The sequence below is a fragment of the Dendrobates tinctorius genome, unplaced genomic scaffold (genome assembly GCF_039654945.1).
Source record: "Dendrobates tinctorius isolate UK_male_01 unplaced genomic scaffold, ASM3965494v1 ptg000083l, whole genome shotgun sequence".
NCBI lineage: Eukaryota > Metazoa > Chordata > Amphibia > Anura > Dendrobatidae > Dendrobates > Dendrobates tinctorius.
Window position 1 is genome coordinate 587,121 of NW_027361751.1, and position 15,066 is coordinate 602,186.

General features: G+C 52.7%; 1 protein-coding gene across 3 annotated transcripts in view; it reads left to right on the forward strand.

Annotated features, from left to right (window-relative positions):
• Window positions 1-3,401: 3,401 nt before the first annotated feature.
• Window positions 3,402-15,066, forward strand: part of LOC141097067 (general transcription factor IIH subunit 2) — an 88,246-nt gene continuing 76,581 nt past the window's right edge. The window contains exon 1 of one of the 3 annotated variants that reach the window (XM_073584035.1): window positions 3,402-3,452. The gene's annotated coding sequence lies outside the window, so the exon portion shown is untranslated. Of the gene's footprint in view, window positions 3,453-3,641; window positions 3,710-6,935; window positions 7,057-15,066 lie in introns of those variants that run through there. The other 2 variants (XM_073584034.1, XM_073584036.1) reach the window with 2 other exon arrangements.

The following is a 15,066-nucleotide window of genomic DNA, read 5'->3' on the forward strand; positions in this document are numbered from 1 at the left end:
TTCCACATTATTCCTAGTTGTTTTCCTTCATGTAGAATTAACCTACAAGGAAAGTATGTTTTTACATATTTCCCATAAGGGATGGGGGCATTGCTCTAGAATCACTGCGTTGAGAAACATGTGATGGTGTCTCCGCAGTGTTGGATGTTGATCTCCATGAGGTCATTCATCCTCATTTTTCACGTAAGGTCAGTATTGTCTGTTGCTTCCTCCCCTGCCCAGGAGACGTGGTATGCTCCATACACAGTAAGACACAGGCAATTTTTAAAATGAACTTTCGATCGTGGGAAAACCCCTTTAATGTGACCGGCTTCCTCTGCCTGCAGACACGTCACGCATCTACTGCCGCGATCAGCCGAATGATTCACTGCACCTGCGCGGAATTCGTGCAGGCGCAGTGCGATGGTGTTCCGCTGGTGGTACCGCGCAAGAGGCTGTGAGTGTGTGTGAGAGTGTGTGTACGGCGTATAGAGTGTGTGTGGTGCGTACAGTGTTATGCTGGTAGTATCGTGCAATAGGTTGGTACCAGCAGCATTTTCCATATTAAGACACCCATCACTTGGGTGTCCCAATATGGCAGTGGGTGAAAATCCTCCGCTTGGCATTCTGGGATACGGTGACATCTGGACAGAATAGGAAATGAAAACATTACAAGACAATTATATAAATAGATTGGTCAAGAGACCTACACTTGGCAACTCATAAACTCCAAAAATGACATGTTCAAAAAGGAGGATAAAAGGAGTGTTTTAAATCTACATAAGCAATCTTTATTAGAGACTAAAAAAGACATACATTTAAAGTGCAGGATAATGACACCAATAGGTGGCATCTAGTACTATATCAATCACAAAAAATCACGTGCTAGTATATCTAAATGACATGGAAAAGGACACTTTATACTTGGAATTCGGACCGTCGAACCATCAAAACACCATTTTTTATCAAAAGTTCACAGTTATTATCATGTAATTACAAAATGCAAGTATCAATTTTTTCTAATGTCTCTCTTTTTGCCAAAGAAAGGTTATCAGGTCAAGATATTCAGCTACACCTACTGCATAATGCATATACAATTGTGCTCAAAATATACCTAATGGATGACCCAGGGTCCTCTTGCCCAGTACTGTAGCCCACCACCGATGTAGTGCATAACCCCGACATGCGTGTTGCCGCTTATTTCGGAACCATGCTTTCTTAAGGGGAATTGTATAACGGACTTCCCAACAGGACCTTTTATCACAAGAATTCCCTGGCACGTGTCCGTCTTGTGACCGGGCGATGATTGGCTGTGTTGAAGCAGCGCAAGATCCCGCGGCCCACCACCCCACAGCCATGTGACCTGGCCAGGTCCTACAGCGATACGAGCAGGAGCACAGGGTTACCATAGCTCAGTCAAATGCTGACGATACCAGGCGGCCGGGCCACGAGGGGCGGAAGCGGGAGGCAAGCGGGCGCATGTGCACAACAGTCAAACCAACATATCAGATTATCAACAGCATTAACTCATGGTAATGCATGAACATCCAGACAAATGTCAAAATATATAGAAATAAGCTGAGCATGTAAATGGCAGCATATATAAATCATCCATAAAGTATATGTTCATCTATGTGCGCACAGAATTTCAGCCATGGTAATGAATCTTCATATTTCCAATCGTGCAACATAGTCATCAACTGCCACCATGAAGGAGAAGAGTTCAAGAGGTATATCTGTTAGAGCCCAATAAGACGCAAGTAGCTCTGAAATATAAAAGTGAAGTTAAAAACTGAAAACACTACATGGAGGGGAATATCCATTGTTTGTAGTTTTAGAGGATGTGGCAAAATTCAAGGATTCATTCAAGCCATCTGGTTTAACCGTTCCCAATGTCACTATCCATTAAAGTTCATACCTGGCCAGGAGTCGTCTGATGTCCCCCCTCCTCCTCTTATGTCAGTGTGAACCAAATCTATCCCTTTCACTTGAAACCCTTTTGGGTCGCAGTTATGGACCAATCTAAAAATGTCTTGGGATAGATTTTAGTTCAGATGTTTCAACCACCACCCTGGCTGCACCAATGCTCCACACGTGCTCCCTTACCCTAACTCTCAATTCCCTTGAAGTGAGTCCCACATATATCAGTGGGCAGCTACATGTAGCGAAAGGGTTTAAAGAGAATCGCAGAAATGTTCCCAGAACAGTGATCCGTATGTCATCCGTGTGCAATGCGAAACATCCGTATGGCGAGATTTTCTCGCCGGCTTGCAAAATGGACGTATAATGGATTCCGGCCCAGAAAATCATGTATAAATAATGTGGAAGTCTATTTCTTGACTGCACAAGTTCCAGCCTACAAGCGAAAAAATTGCGTGGGCTCCCGCACAATTTTCTTCGCTAGAGAGGGAAAGCCGTTGGCCGGGGCTGAGATTTGTAGCTGGGGAAGGGGTTAATACCCATGGATCTTCCAGGCTATGAATATCTGCCCGCTGCTGTATATTTAGCCTTTACTGGCTAGTCTAGTTGGGGGGACCCCCCAAAAAAATGATGTGGGGTCCCCATATAATTCATAACCAGAAAGGCTACGCAGACAGCTGTGGGCTGTTATTCATAGCCTAGGAAGGAGACATGGATATTGGGCCCGCCCTGGCTACAAACACCAGCCCGCAGCCTCCCCAGAAATGTTGCATCTGTACGATGCGCCAACTCTGGCACTTAGCCCTTCTCTTCTCACTGCTGTATAGCATATGGGGTAATAAGGGGTTAATGTCACCTTGCTATTGTCAGGTGACATTAAGCTCGGTTATGAATGGAGAGGCGTCAATAAGCCGACTATCCATTATTAATCTTATAGTAATAAAGAGTCAAAAAACACACGTTAAGAATAAGTATTTTAATGAAATAAAACAACAGTTTTACATAGTTTTTAGTTCAGTATACACCCTGATCCGACACAGTCCCTCTTTAACCTCTTACTTACCGCTGACGCAATAGTATGTCAGCAGTAAGTATCCCCTGCTTTGAGGTGGGCTCGCCGCCGGAGCAGGCATTCAATTAGTACTACCAGCACGCGGCCAGAAATGAGCTCATTGCCGACCCGTTACGTGATCGGGGGTCAGCGACGCATTGCCTTGACAACCAGAGGTCTCATTGACACCTCTATGGTTGTGGCCGGCAGATTGCTATGAGTGCCACCTGCTGGTCGTGGCTCATAGCAATGCAGTAAATCTGCTACATATAGGCGATCATGGCCGCCATCAGGGCATGACAGCCCTTACAAGTGTATGGGGCCCCAGTGATTAGGGGGGGCCCGCCCGGCGCTCGAGCACACTGGCAGCCCGAGCTCTGTCTGCTGTGTGCGCACAGGACCTGTGATGAGGTCACAAAATGGGAGGAGTCCGGTGTCACATGATCAGGGCCCTGGACTTTCAGGACTCTGCTGTGCTTGTTGTCGTGTACTGCTGGATGAGGTAAAGTTTCTGTGCGGGGACCCCGGTGATTAGGGGGGCCCGGTGCCCGCCCGGCGCCTGAGAACAATGGCAGCCCGGTCCATGCTCGGCCCCGGGCCCCCCTACATTTTGTTCAGGCTCCTCCAGCTCCGTCTGCTGTGTGCGCACAGGACCTGTGATGAGGTCACAGGAGGGGTGGAGTCAGGGGTCACATGATCAGGGGCCTCATGTCTGCAGGACTCTGCTGTGCTGGTTGTCATGGTGTACTGCTGGATGAGGTAAAGTTTCTGTGTGGGTTCAGGAGGGGTTTACAGGGTGTACGGAGCGGAGCCGTGTGTGTACGAGGTGTACGGAGCGGAGCCGTGTGTGTACGAGGTGTACGGAGCGGAGCCGTGTGTGTACGAGGTGTACGGAGCGGAGCCGTGTGTGCGAGGAGTACGGAGCGGAGCCGTGTGTATAAGTTGTGCGGAGAGGAGCCGTGCGTGTACGACGAGTACGGAGAGGAGCCGTGCGTGTACGACGAGTACGGAGAGGAGCCGTGCGTGTACAACGAGTACGGAGAGGAGCCGTGCGTGTAAGACGAGTACAGAGAGGAGCCGTTCGTGTATGACGAGTACAGAGAGGAGCCATGCGTGTACGAGGTGTACGGAGAAGAGCCGAGCGTGTACGAGGTGTACGGAGAGGAGCCGTGTGTGTACGACGAGTACGGAGAGGACCCGTGCGTGTACGACGAGTACGGAGAAAAGCCGAGCGTGTACGAGGTGTACGGAGAGGAGCCGTGTGTGTACGAGGAGTAAGGAGCGGAGCCGTGTGTACGAGATGTACGGAGCGGAGCCGTGTGTACAAGGAGTACGGAGCGGAGCCGTGTGTATGAGTTGTGCGGAGAGGAGCCGTGCGTGTACGACGAGTATGTAGAGGAGCCGTGCGTGTACGACGAGTACGGAGAGGAGCCGTGCGTGTACGAGGTGTACGGAGCGGAGCCGTGTGTACGAGGTGTACGGAGCGGAGCATCGCGTGTACGAGGTGAGCGGAGAGGAGCCGTGTGTACGAGGTGTACGGAGCGGAGCCGTGTGTACAAGGAGTACGGAGCGGAGCCGTGTGTATGAGTTGTGCGGAGAGGAGCCGTGCGTGTACGACGAGTATGTAGAGGAGCCGTGCGTGTACGACGAGTACGGAGAGGAGCCGCGCGTGTACGACGAGTACGGAGAGGAGCCGTGCGTGTACAACGAGTACGGAGAGGAGCCGTGCGTGTAAGACGAGTACAGAGAGGAGCCGTTCGTGTATGACGAGTACAGAGAGGAGCCATGCGTGTACGACGAGTACGGAGAAGAGCCGAGCGTGTACGAGGTGTACGGAGAGGAGCCGTGTGTGTACGATGAGTACGGAGAGGACCCGTGCGTGTACGACGAGTACGGAGAAGAGCCGAGCGTGTACGAGGTGTACGGAGAGGAGCCGTGTGTGTACGAGGAGTAAGGAGCGGAGCCGTGTGTACGAGATGTACAGAGCGGAGCCGTGTGTACGAGATGTACAGAGCGGAGCCGTGTGTACAAGGAGTACGGAGCGGAGCCGTGTGTATGAGTTGTGCGGAGAGGAGCCGTGCGTGTACGACGAGTATGTAGAGGAGCCGTGCGTGTACGACGAGTATGTAGAGGAGCCGTGCGTGTACGAGGTGTACGGAGCGGAGCCGTGTGTACGAGGTGTACGGAGCGGAGCATCGCGTGTACGAGGTGAGCGGAGAGGAGCCGTGTGTACGAGGTGTACGGAGCGGAGCCGTGTGTACGAGGAGTACGGAGCGGAGCCGTGTGTATGAGTTGTGCGGAGAGGAGCCGTGCGTGTACGACGAGTATGTAGAGGAGCCGTGCGTGTACGACGAGTACGGAGAGGAGCCGTGCGTGTACGAGGTGTACGGAGCGGAGCCGTGTGTACGAGGTGTACGGAGCGGAGCATCGCGTGTACGAGGTGAGCGGAGAGGAGCCGTGTGTACGAGGTGTACGGAGCGGAGCTGTGTGTGTACGAGGTGTACAGAGCGGAGCCGTGTCTGTACGAGGTGTACGGAGCGGAGCCGTGTGTACGAGGTGTACGGAGCGGAGCCGCGTGTGTGCGAGGTGTACGGAGCGGAGCCGTGTGTACGAGGTGTACAGAGCCGCTTGTGCATTTTGGCATTGGGGGGCCCATTAGAAAGTTATTATGCAACGTCGGCGGTGGGCGCTTATGGCCGTGTGAAGGGGATAAGGGAAACCGCGCTTCAGATAGGAGTTCTGCAGCAGCTGCGATATGACTGCGGCTCTCATGCTGGGAGAGCAAGGCTCTGTGGGGCAGCGGTTCCGTCCAGCTCAATAAACCTGTCTCCCCCTGAGGGGCTGCAGTGCCATTGTGGGGTTGGGAGCCTTAGGGTACATCCCCGTGTTGTACCCCACAGGGGCAGACTCCCACCCACCTGCCCTATATTCTCTGCTGCAGAGCCGGCTTCTTCCCACTTACCCTACTGTTTCAGGTTGCCCTATGTGCATGAGATGTCATCTTCTAGGGGTCTTTCACTTGTCCCCAGATGACTCCCAATACAGTAAATAAAGCCCCCCAGTCCTCTCCCTCCCCTGCACTAGCTGAAGGGTTCAGAGTCAGACATAGGGGAGGGGGTAATATTATCTAGTCTTTTCTTACCTCAGGGATTTTTTGGGGTCACCTTTTGACAACTCTTATAAAGTCACCTGCTCTATTCTCACAATGTGCAAGGCAGCGGAGAAGTCTGCAGTGTAAAATTGACTGGGGGCTTTATAGTCCCACTGGTTCTCAGTCCACTCTGTGCCATTTTTAGGGTCAGGGCTCTTTTGCAGGGTTTTGACAGAACAGATTTGTGATGGTAATGTAACATAAAGCGCAGTCCTGGGACCATTAGATACTTATAAATATGCATTTCTATTCCTCCAGGAAATGTGTGAGGAAATACAAATGAGTGGGAGATTCCCACTCAAATGTGCATTTTAAAATCCACAGTGTGTCACTTGTATGTGACAAGATCCACACGTGCCACATGATTTTGTTGAGGAAAGTCCACATTGAATGTGCTGCTCGTGCGCTTACTCTTAGGGCTGACCCTCACTACAGGTCTAGTGCTGAACATTGGGGATTTTCCAGTTCCCCTATGTCAATGTCATTCAGGTAAATTGATCTGATTGGCAGTTCACTATCAGATCTGTAGCAGTGGGGACATATTAGTCAGGGACATGGCAGCCCCTCCATTCTCATCTTGTCATCTTTGACTGCTGGGACCTCGGATACCAGTGTCAGTGCTGATCACTGGCGATTTGTTAGCACAGTCCGTGTCTACAGAAGCATGTCTGGTCTGAAGTGCTGATATCTGTGATCTCATGTTTTGGGGTGCACATACACCTTACATAGCTGGCAGCCAAAAGCCCTTTTCTGAGAAGTTGGGGTCCTAAAGCCATGTTTGAATGGAGCATGAGGGATTTTGTGTGACCATCACCCATAGGCTGTGCCAGCGCGCCACGTGGTGGGACCAGGCTGGGAGCAGAAGATGGTGACCGTGGACGGCAGCGGGACGGTGGATGGCGAGGCGCAGACGGTAGGCACTGGCAGACCAGTCACGAGGCGGCGAGCGAGCAGGGTGAGTAGACTGTCTCTGACTCTCTCTGATGTCTCCGTCTCCGGTGGCATGGTGGCGGTGCCCAAAGAGCCATGACGGGAGAGGGAACAGAATCTGGGGGTCCAATTACATTGACTTAATATGTGACCAACCTAATATAAGGTACTGCCTTTGCCACCTTGCTGGAGTATGTTAGAGTTAGATGGGCACTGACTCAGTATCATCTGGTCATTGTCTGAAGATGGATGCACAATAATGGTTAAAAAAAAGTTACCAAATGTTTAATAGGTTAGAGTAGAGTAGGGCCCTGTCAATAGAGTCTACCTTGTCATGGTGGCACGCTTAAAAAATCTTTTGGTCAAAACTAAAGCTGATGGCTATGTATGTGATATGGTGTTGATGTGAGATTGGTGAGGGTGTGGTGTAGAAGTGAAGTTTTTCCAAGAAAGGGCGGAGGGATTTTGGAAGGTTCGCATGGTGGAGGAGGAGCTAGGGTGGAGGCGGAGCTGGGGGTGGAGCCTGGGCAGAGTCTCAAGGGGGGCCCCATAAATTTTGCCAGTATGGGGCCCCAAAATTCCTAGTGGCAGCCCTGGTACTATTGATGGGAGGAAACTATCTTATACCAATGATGTGAAGCTTGAATAGAGAGAATTTTTCACCGGACAACGCCCTGATCCACCTATGCTATCCGGCGCCATGCGGCCCTGATCCACCTATGCTATCTGGCGCCATGCGGCCCTGATCCACCTATGCTATCTGGCGCCATGCGGCCCTGATCCACCTATGCTATCCTGCAACGTGCGGCCCTGATCCACCTATGCTATCCTGCAACGTGAGGCCCTGATCCACCTATGCTATCCTGTAACGTGCGGTCCTGATCCACCTATGCTATCCTGCAACGTGCGGCCCTGATCCACTTATGCTATCCGGCGCCATGCGGCCCTGATCCACCTATGCTATCCTGCAACGTGCAGCTCTGATCCACCTATGCTATCCTGCAACGTGCGGCCCTGATCCACCTATGCTATCCTGCAACGTGCGGCCCTGATCCACCTATGCTATCCTGCAACGTGCGGCCCTGATCCACCTATGCTATCCTGCAACGTGCGGCCCTGATCCACCTATGCTATCCTGCAACGTGCGGCCCTGATCCACCTATGCTATCCGGCGCCATGCGGCCCTGATCCACCTATGCTATCCTGCAACGTGCGGTCCTGATCCACCTATGCTATCCTGCAACGTGCGGCCCTGATCCACCTATGCTATCCGGCTCCATGCGGCCCTGATCCACCTATGCTATCCGGCGCCATGCGGCCCTGATCCACCTATTCTATCCAGCGCCATGCGGCCCTGAACCACCTATGCTATCCGGCGCCATGCGGCCCTGATCCACCTATGCTATCCGGCGCCATGCGGCCCTGATCCACCTATGCTATCCGGCGCCATGCGACCCTGATCCACTTATGCTATCCGGGCCATGCGGCCCTGATCCACCTATGCTATCCTGCAACGTGCGGTCCTGATCCACCTATGCTATCCTGCAACGTGCGGCCCTGATCCACCTATGCTATCCGGCGCCACGCGGCCCTGATCCACCTATGCTATCCGGCGCCATGCGGCCCTGATCCACCTATGCTATCCGGCGCCATGCGGCCCTGATCCACCTATGCTATCCGGCGCCATGCGGCCCTGATCCACCTATGCTATCCGGCGCCATGCGACCCTGATCCACTTATGCTATCCAGCGCCATGCGGCCCTGATCCACCTATGCTATCCTGCAACGTGCGGCCCTGATCCACCTATGCTATCCTGCAACGTGCGGCCCTGAACCACCTATGCTATCCTGCAACGTGTGGCACTGATCCACCTATGCTATCCTGCAATGTGCGGCCCTGATCCACCTATGCTCTCTGGTGCCATACGGCCCTGAGCCACCTATGGTATCCGGCGCCATGCAGCCCTGATCCACCTATGCTATCCTGCAACGTGCGGTCCTGATCCACCTATGCTATCCTGCAACGTGCGGTCCTGATCCACCTATGCTATCCTGCAACGTGCGGTCCTGATCCACCTATGCTATCCTGCAACGTGCGGTCCTGATCCACCTATGCTATCCTGCAACGTGCGGTCCTGATCCACCTATGCTATCCTGCAACGTGCGGTCCTGATCCACCTATGCTATCCGGCGCCATGCGGCCCTGATCCACTTATGCTATCCGGTGCCATGCGGCCCTGATCCACCTATGCTATCCTGCAACGTGCGGCCCTGATCCACTTATGCTATCCGGTGCCATGCGGCCCTGATCCACCTATGCTATCCTGCAACGTGCGGCCCTGATCCACCTATGCTATCCTGCAACGTGCGGCCCTGATCCACCTATGCTATCCGGCGCCACGCGGCCCTGATCCACCTATGCTATCCGGCGCCATGCGGCCCTGATCCACCTATGCTATCCGGCGCCATGCGGCCCTGAACCACCTATGCTATCCGGCGCCATGCGGCCCTGATCCACCTATGCTATCCGGCGCCATGCGGCCCTGATCCACCTATGCTATCCGGCGCCATGCGACCCTGATCCACTTATGCTATCCAGCGCCATGCGGCCCTGATCCACCTATGCTATCCTGCAACGTGCGGCCCTGATCCACCTATGCTATCCTGCAACGTGCGGCCCTGAACCACCTATGCTATCCTGCAACGTGTGGCACAGATCCACCTATGCTATCCTGCAATGTGCGGCCCTGATCCACCTATGCTCTCTGGTGCCATACGGCCCTGAGCCACCTATGGTATCCGGCGCCATGCAGCCCTGATCCACCTATGCTATCCTGCAACGTGCGGTCCTGATCCACCTATGCTATCCTGCAACGTGCGGTCCTGATCCACCTATGCTATCCTGCAACGTGCGGTCCTGATCCACCTATGCTATCCTGCAACGTGCAGCTCTGATCCACCTATGCTATCCTGCAACGTGCGGCCCTGATCCACCTATGCTATCCTGCAACGTGCGGCCCTGATCCACCTATGCTATCCTGCAACGTGCGGCCCTGATCCACCTATGCTATCCTGCAACGTGCGGCCCTGATCCACCTATGCTATCCGGCGCCATGCGGCCCTGATCCACCTATGCTATCCTGCAACGTGCGGTCCTGATCCACCTATGCTATCCTGCAACGTGCGGCCCTGATCCACCTATGCTATCCGGCTCCATGCGGCCCTGATCCACCTATGCTATCCGGCGCCATGCGGCCCTGATCCACCTATTCTATCCAGCGCCATGCGGCCCTGAACCACCTATGCTATCCGGCGCCATGCGGCCCTGATCCACCTATGCTATCCGGCGCCATGCGGCCCTGATCCACCTATGCTATCCGGCGCCATGCGACCCTGATCCACTTATGCTATCCGGGCCATGCGGCCCTGATCCACCTATGCTATCCTGCAACGTGCGGTCCTGATCCACCTATGCTATCCTGCAACGTGCGGCCCTGATCCACCTATGCTATCCGGCGCCACGCGGCCCTGATCCACCTATGCTATCCGGCGCCATGCGGCCCTGATCCACCTATGCTATCCGGCGCCATGCGGCCCTGATCCACCTATGCTATCCGGCGCCATGCGGCCCTGATCCACCTATGCTATCCGGCGCCATGCGACCCTGATCCACTTATGCTATCCAGCGCCATGCGGCCCTGATCCACCTATGCTATCCTGCAACGTGCGGCCCTGATCCACCTATGCTATCCTGCAACGTGCGGCCCTGAACCACCTATGCTATCCTGCAACGTGTGGCACTGATCCACCTATGCTATCCTGCAATGTGCGGCCCTGATCCACCTATGCTCTCTGGTGCCATACGGCCCTGAGCCACCTATGGTATCCGGCGCCATGCAGCCCTGATCCACCTATGCTATCCTGCAACGTGCGGTCCTGATCCACCTATGCTATCCTGCAACGTGCGGTCCTGATCCACCTATGCTATCCTGCAACGTGCGGTCCTGATCCACCTATGCTATCCTGCAACGTGCGGTCCTGATCCACCTATGCTATCCTGCAACGTGCGGTCCTGATCCACCTATGCTATCCTGCAACGTGCGGTCCTGATCCACCTATGCTATCCGGCGCCATGCGGCCCTGATCCACTTATGCTATCCGGTGCCATGCGGCCCTGATCCACCTATGCTATCCTGCAACGTGCGGCCCTGATCCACTTATGCTATCCGGTGCCATGCGGCCCTGATCCACCTATGCTATCCTGCAACGTGCGGCCCTGATCCACCTATGCTATCCTGCAACGTGCGGCCCTGATCCACCTATGCTATCCGGCGCCACGCGGCCCTGATCCACCTATGCTATCCGGCGCCATGCGGCCCTGATCCACCTATGCTATCCGGCGCCATGCGGCCCTGAACCACCTATGCTATCCGGCGCCATGCGGCCCTGATCCACCTATGCTATCCGGCGCCATGCGGCCCTGATCCACCTATGCTATCCGGCGCCATGCGACCCTGATCCACTTATGCTATCCAGCGCCATGCGGCCCTGATCCACCTATGCTATCCTGCAACGTGCGGCCCTGATCCACCTATGCTATCCTGCAACGTGCGGCCCTGAACCACCTATGCTATCCTGCAACGTGTGGCACAGATCCACCTATGCTATCCTGCAATGTGCGGCCCTGATCCACCTATGCTCTCTGGTGCCATACGGCCCTGAGCCACCTATGGTATCCGGCGCCATGCAGCCCTGATCCACCTATGCTATCCTGCAACGTGCGGTCCTGATCCACCTATGCTATCCTGCAACGTGCGGTCCTGATCCACCTATGCTATCCTGCAACGTGCGGTCCTGATCCACCTATGCTATCCTGCAACGTGCGGTCCTGATCCACCTATGCTATCCTGCAACGTGCGGTCCTGATCCACCTATGCTATCCTGCAACGTGCGGTCCTGATCCACCTATGCTATCCGGGGCCATGCGGCCCTGATCCACTTATGCTATCCGGCGCCATGCGGCCCTGATCCACTTATGCTATCCGGTGCCATGCGGCCCTGATCCACCTATGCTATCCTGCAACGTGCGGCCCTGATCCACTTATGCTATCCGGTGCCATGCGGCCCTGATCCACCTATGCTATCCTGCAACGTGCGGCCCTGATCCACTTATGCTATCCGGTGCCATGCGGCCCTGATCCACCTATGCTATCCTGCAACGTGCGGCCCTGATCCACCTATGCTATCCTGCAACGTGCGGCCCTGATCCTCTTATGCTATCTGGCGCCATGCAGCCCTGATCCACCTATGCTATCCTGCAACGTGCGGCCCTGATCCACCTATGCTATTCGGCACATTTATCTCTGGTAGAATTGAGCAGCGGTGCACACGCCAAGTCTGAGCTCCATTCTTTCCCTATGGGGCTGTCAAGCTATGCTTTGTTTGTCTGGCAGCCACATAGATTGCGTGGAGCAATGGTCAGATATTCAGCCTGCCATTCCAATCAGTGCAATCTCGGATGACAATGCATGAACTAGCCAAGGCTCTCACAACCAGACCGTGATGGTCTCCTAGACCCATATGAAGCCATCATGGTCCGGTCGTAAGACCGGCAGCCAGTCCGAGATTGGACCCAAGTGCATGGACATCTGAATGAGCCCTAAGAGACAGTACTGTGTGCACAGAAACATGAGCCTCGGTGCAGCAACTCTGATCTAGTCATCTGTGTAGTAAAACAGAGTTGCTGCAGGGAGTTTTTATTTCTGGGCCATTACCGAAGATTACAGCCCTGATAACTAAACACTGGCATTTTACACGCCAGTCCTAAAGAAGGGTTAGATGGAGAAAGCTGTGGTACTTAGTGCAAATTTTTTTTTCTTTGCAATTAATTAAATTTGCATTTTATCAGTTTTCGCTATACACAGCGCTGATTGTTCAGTTTTGATAAAATTCAACTTTTCCTCTATTTACACAAGTCTTCATCAGCGCTACCATTTTGAAGAGTGGGTGGAGTTTTGCAGGGAGGGGCGTGACTATGACCGCGCACAACAGACTCATCATATACATCACAAAACGGCGTAAATTACAGCAGAATCGTCCCCTACATTTCTGTCATAATGTGTTGTAAATTATGATTCTGTCGGCTGCGCTCCGTTACACTTCTCCCCATGACGCTCCGCATACTATACAAATTGTTGGTGCGGAGACTGGTGAACATACGGCAAAGCCGAGCAATCAGCGCTGAGTGCAGTGTTTTATGTTACAGTGAATGATTAGATCAACGTAAGTTTTATTAATCACAAAAACAATTTTTTTTTTATTTGACCACATAAAAATATGTAAAATAACAAAAGTATAAAAAATAACTTACACTTATTGTTTACACTAAAAACTTGAGCAATTCCCCCGAGAAACATTAAAAACCATGAAATCCATACCATATAAAACTGGTATTTGTATGTATAGCTATATATAACTTGTATCCTATTCAAGAAAAAAAAAAAGCTCCTGTCATGTCATTACCCCACTCACTGCAGCAACTCCTGTCATGTCATTACCCCTTCACTGCAGCAACTCCTGTCATGTCATTACCCCCTTCACTGCAGCAACTCCTGTAATGTCATTACCCCACTCACTGCAGCAACTCCTGTAATGTCATTACCCCACTCACTGCAGCAACTCCTGTAATATCATTACCCCACTCACTGCAGCAACTCCTGTAATATCATTACCCCCTTCACTGCAGCAACTCCTGTAATGTCATTACCCCACTCACTGCAGCAACTCCTGTAATATCATTACCCCACTCACTGCAGCAACTCCTGTAATATCATTACCCCACTCACTGCAGCAACTCCTGTAATGTCATTACCCCACTCACTGCTGCAACTCCTGTCATGTCATTACCCCCTTCACTGCAGCAACTCCTGTAATGTCATTACCCCTTCACAGCAGCAACTCCTGTAATGTCATTATCCCCTTCACTGCAGCAACTCCTGTAATGTCCGTATTCCTGGGCCTCATTACCCCCTTCACTGCTGCAACTCCTGTAATGTCATTACTCCTTCACTGCAGCAACTCCTGTAATGTCATTACCCCCTTCACTGCAGCAACTCCTGTAATGTCCGTATTCCTGAGCCTCATTACTCCCTTCACTGCTGCAACTCCTGTAATGTCATTACCCCTTCACTGCAGCAACTCTTGTAATGTCATTACCCCCTTGACTGCAGCAACTCCTGTAATGTCATTACCCCCTTCACTGCAGTAACTCCTGTAATGTCATTACCCCTTCACTGCTGCAACTCCTGTAATGTCATTACCCCCCTCACTGCTGCAACTCCTGTAATGTCATTACCCCTTCACTGCAGCAACTCTTGTAATGTCATTACCCCCTTGACTGCAGCAACTCCTGTAATGTCATTACCCCCTTCACTGCAGTAACTCCTGTAATGTCATTACCCCTTCACTGCAGCAATTCCTGTCATGTCATTACCCCCCTCACTGCTGCAACTCCTGTAATGTCATTACCCCCTTCACTGCAGCAACTCCTGTAATGTCATTACCCCTTCACTGCAGCAACTCCTGTAATGTCATTACCCCCTTCACTGCAGCAACTCCTGTAATGTCATTACCCCTTCACTGCTGCAACTCCTGTAATGTCATTATCCCTTCACTGCAATTCCTGTCATGTCATTACCCCCTCACTGCTGCAACTCCTGTAATGTCATTACCCCTTCACTGCAGCAACTCCTGTAATGTCATTACCCCCTTCACTGCAGCAACTCCTGTAATGTCATTACCCCTTCACTGCTGCAACTCCTGTAATGTCATTACCCCTTCACTGCAGCAACTCCTGTCATATCATTACCCCCTTCACTGCAGCAACTCCTGTAATGTCATTACCCCTTCACTGCAGCAACTCCTGTAATGATATTACCCCCTTCACTGAAGCAACTCCTGTAATGTCCGTATTCCTGGGCCTCATTACCCCCTTCACTGCTGCAACTCCTGTAATGTCATTACCCCTTCACTGCTG